This window comes from Mizuhopecten yessoensis, unplaced genomic scaffold (assembly GCF_002113885.1).
Source record: "Mizuhopecten yessoensis strain PY_sf001 unplaced genomic scaffold, ASM211388v2 scaffold11061, whole genome shotgun sequence".
Classification (NCBI taxonomy): domain Eukaryota; kingdom Metazoa; phylum Mollusca; class Bivalvia; order Pectinida; family Pectinidae; genus Mizuhopecten; species Mizuhopecten yessoensis.
This window is the reverse complement of record NW_018408859.1, coordinates 223297-229419: the sequence shown is the minus strand read 5'-3', so window position 1 is coordinate 229419 and position 6123 is coordinate 223297.

Sequence of the window (6123 nt, the reverse complement as noted above, 5' to 3'; positions counted from 1 at the left end):
GAGGTGTACATGGTGATATATGTATAGTGTGAGGTGTACATGGTGATATATGTATAGTGTGAGGTGTACATGGTGATATATGGATAGTGTGAGGTGTACATGGTGATATATGTATATTGTGAGGTGTACATGGTGATATATGTATATTGTGAGGTGTACCTGGTGATATGTATATTGTGAGGTGTACCTGGTGATATGTATATTGTGAGGTGTACCTTGTGATATGTATATTGTGAGGTGTACATAGTGATATGTATATGGTAGGGTGTAAGCTAGAGCTATCATTATCATACTTTGGGTGATTACTGATATCAGATGTGTGTGTGAGATTTTCGTGTATATTATCTGAAAATGAAAGTGCATTGATTTGTATTCGCAATACCATAATTGATATTAAGGAAAATCGAAGAAATGTATAGTGCTCTAAAGGCTCTCAGTTCTTTTAACTGATAATTTTGAATGAGATTATGTCAGGTTTACTCTTTGTGAAAACCAATATCTTAAACAGTTATTTTTAATTACAACAATGAATTGAGATCTTGGAACTTCTGTTTTTTTGGTTTGACAGATTGGCTGAAAACTTTTTGTAATACGTTCATTAGTTAATCAGATCTAACACTTGAAAATAATAAATAGTTGCACTTTTTAACAACCCTTATTGGAAAGAGATCTTTACAAATCTTATAAGTTTGGAAGACTAAAGAGATCTGTACAAATCTTGTAATGATATTTACTTATCTGTACAAATCTGAATAAGTTTGTTGAGATCTGTAAAAGCTTGTAGAGATATGTACAAATCTGTATAAGTTTGTAGAGATCTGTATAAGCTTGTAGATCTGTATAAGCTTGTAGAGATCTGTATACGTTTGTAGAGATCTGTATATGCTTGTAGAGATCTGTTCAAATCTGTATATGCTTGTAGAGGTCTGTACAAATTTGTATAAGCTTGTAGAGATATGTACAAATCTGTATAAGCTTGTAGAGATATGTACAAATCTGTATATGCTTGTAGAGATATGTACAAATCTGTATAAGCTTGTAGAGATATGTACAAATCTGTATATGCTTGTAGAGATATGTACAAATCTGTATAAATTTTAAGAGATATGTACAAATCTGTATAAGTTTGTAGAGATATGTACAAATCTGTATAAGTTTGTAGAGATATGTACAAATCTGTATAAGTTTGTAGATTTCTGTTTAAGCTTGTAGAGATCTGTATACGTTTGTATAGATCTGTACAAATCTGTATATGCTTGTAGAGATATGTACAAATCTGTATAAATTTTAAGAGATCTGTACAAATCTGTATAAGCTTGTAGAGATATGTACAAATCTGTTTAAGTTTGTAGAGATCTGTATAAGTTTGTAGATATCTGTATAAGCTTGTAGAGATCTGTATAAATTTGTGGAGATCGGTATAAGTTTGTAGAGATCTGTATAAGTTTGTAGAGATCTGTATAAGCTTGTAGGGATCTGTATACGTTTGTAGGGATATGTACAAATCTGTATAAGCTTGTAGACATCTGTATAAGCTTGTGGAGATCTGTATAAGCTTGTAGCGATCTGCATACATTTGTAGGGATCTGTACAAATCTGTATAAGTTTGTAGAGATATGTACAAATCTGTATAAGTTTGTAGAGATATGTATAAGTTTGTAGTTATCTGTATAAGCTTGTAGAGATCTGTATAGGTTTGTAGATATCTGTACAAATCTGTATATGCTTGTAGAGATATGTACAAATCTGTATAAATTTGAAGAGATCTGTACAAATCTGAATAAGTTTGTAGAGATCTGTACATCTTTTCATTCTGAATAAGTTTTAGAGATCTGTACAAATCTGTATAAGTTTGTAGAGATTTGTACAAATCTGTATAAGTTTGTCAAAATCTGTATAAGTTTGTAGATATCTGTATCAGTTTGTAGAGAAATGTATAAGTTTGTAGATATGTGTACAAATCTGTATAAGTTTGTACATGTCTAAATAAGTCTACAAGTTGTCTGTAGAAATGTCTGGCAATCTGTAAAAGTAGACAAAGGTGCGTAGAAGTTATGGAAGGCGGTATCGTTTATAGAAATCTGATCAAGTTTGTTACTTGAGACGGAGTTTCCTTCAACCTATTCCGATCACCTTTCTTGTCTATCATGATTTTTTGTCAATGATTAATCAATCTTAGGCATGAACTTATGGCCTGCCCTTGTACCTTTTTTTGAATAAATATGTTGTAAATGCCATCATTTTAGAAACATTGTTCTTCAGCCTGAAAAGTGTCTGGAATAATTGTAAAAAAGATGAGTTTCATCAAAAAACATTTTGATCTGTGACCCAATTATTTTATGTATATTATTGTTCATCTGGAAAGAATGAGAAAGAGATTAAAATGTTTAATTAAGGTGTTTTTTTCATTTTTTTTGTATAATGATTTACAGTGTTGTTTGATTAATTTTAATCATTTGATTGATGATTGTGTGATTAATCATGATCATTTGTTTTATCATAAGGATTGTTATTCACGATCATTTAGTAGGCGTAGTAGTCTAGTGGTAGGACGTTGGGCTCATGACCAAAGGGTTGCTGGTTCGAGTCATGGCACGGCACTGTGTTGTATCTTTAAGCAAGATACTTTACTCCGCTTGTTCCAGTCTACTCAGTTTGTTCCAGTCTACTCCGCTGTAAATGGGTAGGTATGTGGTTGGGCAGAGCTAGAATTGTTGAATGCTAGCTGTGAGCGCTGAAATGGCAGCACCGGCTGTATGCTCCCCAGGGAGTTGAGAAAGGTATTGGCTGGTTGCAAAGCCTCTATAACCATGGATACTAATTTGTGAACCGCTTTGAGACAACTTACGAACTAGGTTGTGATAAAGGTATATATAAGAACCTCAAATTAGTATTATTATTAGTTGTATCATTGTAGTGTAATAGATTATAATCAAGTATAGGTTTTAATGAATGGAAAGGGTGATGAAGATCATTGTATGACCATCGTCAGGTTGATCAAGTGATTTAAGATAATAAGGTGATCGTGTACTTTGTTGTAAGGACGATCATGTCATTCATTTCAAAGCTGCAATATTTTTAAGGGTGATCATGTCATTATTTTTCAGGGTGATCGTGTTTAATTTTAAGAGTGATTATGTCATTATTTTTAAGGGCCACTTGTCATTATTTTGCAGGGTGATCGTGTTTAATTTTGAAGGTGATCATGTGATTTGTTTTAAGGACGATCATATCATTATTAAGGATATACATTTGTTATTATCAATGTAAAAAAGAATTTGTATATATACATTTATATAATATAACTGGAAATAAGATTTATACATAGATTGTTGATTCGACATGACTTGAGTTCACTACTGTAATTTTTTTTCACGATTTGTTTGCGACTACATCTGATTTATTTTTAAATGTTGTACAACATGCTTTAAGTGGATGACAAAAATCCTTTTCTGCATTCTCCGACTTCAGTCTAGTATAAATATGATAACTTTTTAATTCAGTAAACCTCTTCTTTTGTGATTGAATATTAATCCTTACAGCCCTATGTAACTTCAGTAGACTCTACCATGCATTGATATGGACGAGTCCATTATGGTCTACAGCGATGAAAGGGTGAAGCATAGATATAGTGTTACCATGAAATGTACCTTTTCGAAAAAGTTTCTTGCAAACACGAAAAGTCAATTGGAATTAGAAAATGAATTAATGACACAGTCAACATGTGTCCAAGAATCAATAACACATTCAGAAGGTACTCAAGAATTGTTGAGATTTTCTAAAAGCACACAAGAGTTGATGACACTGTCAAAAGGTACACAAGAATTGATGACATCTTTAAAATGTACACAAGAATGTGTATATTGATAACATTCAGATAATTCGAAATTTTAAGATTATGATGTTTCATATTATTTAAACGGAACAAAAAGTTTATCACAAACCAAAAACATATAGAGTATATCCTAAATTTGAAACCAATGAATGAGGTTTCCATGGAGACGTACTACATCATAGGTATCTGACAATGTGGAACATTTGTACTTCCTATTAAACAATTTCATCACTCGGAATAAATACTTGTATTGATTGTAATAAGCATATGTATATCTAGGAAAAAATATCATCTCTTGTTGTATCCAATGGACTGAGTACCAGGTATTTGTATCTCCGCTAGGTGGTATTTAACCAGCAAGCATAACACAGTTTAATCAACGAGTATAATAGGAGCAGAAAAATGCATGGCCAGACTGGGACTTGAACCCTGAACCCTCTGAACACTTAGACTGACGCTTTACCTATTGAGCTGCCTGGTCGTTGATGATTGACCCAGCCCACTTCCGCTATACACATGTTATGACACTGATAACAAAGTAGCTATTTGATAAGCCTGTATTTAACACTGTCTTATCCACTGAACAAAAGTGAACATTTCATCCTATTTAATGCTATGGCAACATGACGACAATATTCCGTCCTCACGTCATTTTGTACGCCATTGTTGTCATGTTCAAGGTTTTGGGAAGAAAGTTGAACATTACATGTACTACGAGGTTACCCCCATGTTGTGTTGTCTATATGTAATGAAAAAAACATTTATTTAGTCAAACAATTAATCATTATTACCTTAAATCAAATCAAATTTACAGAATTAAATAAGGAATGTTGACAAAAAATTTTTTTTATATTTTTTTATATCATTGTAACCTAACATACATTCTTGCCTCATGACAGGTTCAAAGCCCATAAAGGAAAAATAAATATGTTTCAAATACAGTATCAAACTGTTATTGTTGTTTCTGCTACGATTGTGCTTGTTTCATATAAGTAAGATCAGTAACCCTAATCATATCACTTAATAGTATACCCCACTCCCAATGTGTATTTGTTTGTTGGGGGTATTATAATAATTTACGTTGAACGTGTGTGCATCTGTCTGTCTATTCCTGCTCACTATCGTTTCTAGAGCATATCGCAGTCACTGTTTCATGAATAACATCAAACTTTGTATACATGTATATCATGGGAAGGCAGCGAGTCTAATCTAAATATGAGGTCACTGTGACCTTAATTTGACCTTTGATCTTGACTTCAAGTAATAAAATAATGGTTTCCTGATCATATCTTGGCCACTGCTTCATCAAACTTTGTATACAGGTACATCATGGGAAGGCCATGTGTAGCGAATTAAAACAAGCTCACAGTGACCTCTATCTAGCCTATTGCTATCCGTCTTCGTCCGTCGTCCGTTAACATTTTACATTTTCAACTTAAGCTGAAATACTGGCAAAGGGATTTCATTAATATCAACTCATCTCCCTGACCAAGTGTTGTTATTTTTCGGGTCGATCAGAAATCCAATATGGACGCCATTTTGAAAAACTATTTTAAACTTTAAGTCAAGTTCTGCTAGGCCGACAAAACTGAAACTTTGTAGGAATGATCAACTCATAGTCCTGACAAAGTGTTGTTGTTTTCCGAGTCGATCAGCAATCCAATATGACCGCCACGGCCGCCATTTTGAAAAGTATAGTATTCTTAACATTATCATCTGACATCATCATCATAATTGTCTTACATCATCCTCATCAGCCATCATTACCCTATGTCATAATTTATAGCTTCATCGTTGGAAGTGGTGTATAACAAAGTAAAATAAGTCAGAGTTACCTTTGTTTGACCTTTGACAATTTACATGAATGACAAAATTATTGTTCCCGGAGCATATCAAATCCTGTATCATGAGCATAGCTGTCAACTCTCCCTCTTTAGGAGGGAGACTCCCTCATTTTTACCAAAATTTACCAAAGTGGCGTCCCACTGTGTGTAATCATCAGAGATGTCTAACATCTAGCCCCTGAATGATCTAGAGACTCCTCCTTATCTTTGCTAGGGGTCATTGCTATGGATCATTGCTAGGGGTCATTACTAGGGATCCTTTCTAGGGGTCATTGCTAAGGGTCGTTGCTAGGGGTCATTGCTAGGGATCATTGATAGAGATCATTGCTAAGGGATCATTGCTAGGGGTCTTTGTTAGGGGTCATTGCTAGGGATCATTGCTAGGGGTCATTTCTAGGGGTCATTGCTAGGGGTCGTTGCTAGGAGTCATTGCTAGGGATCATT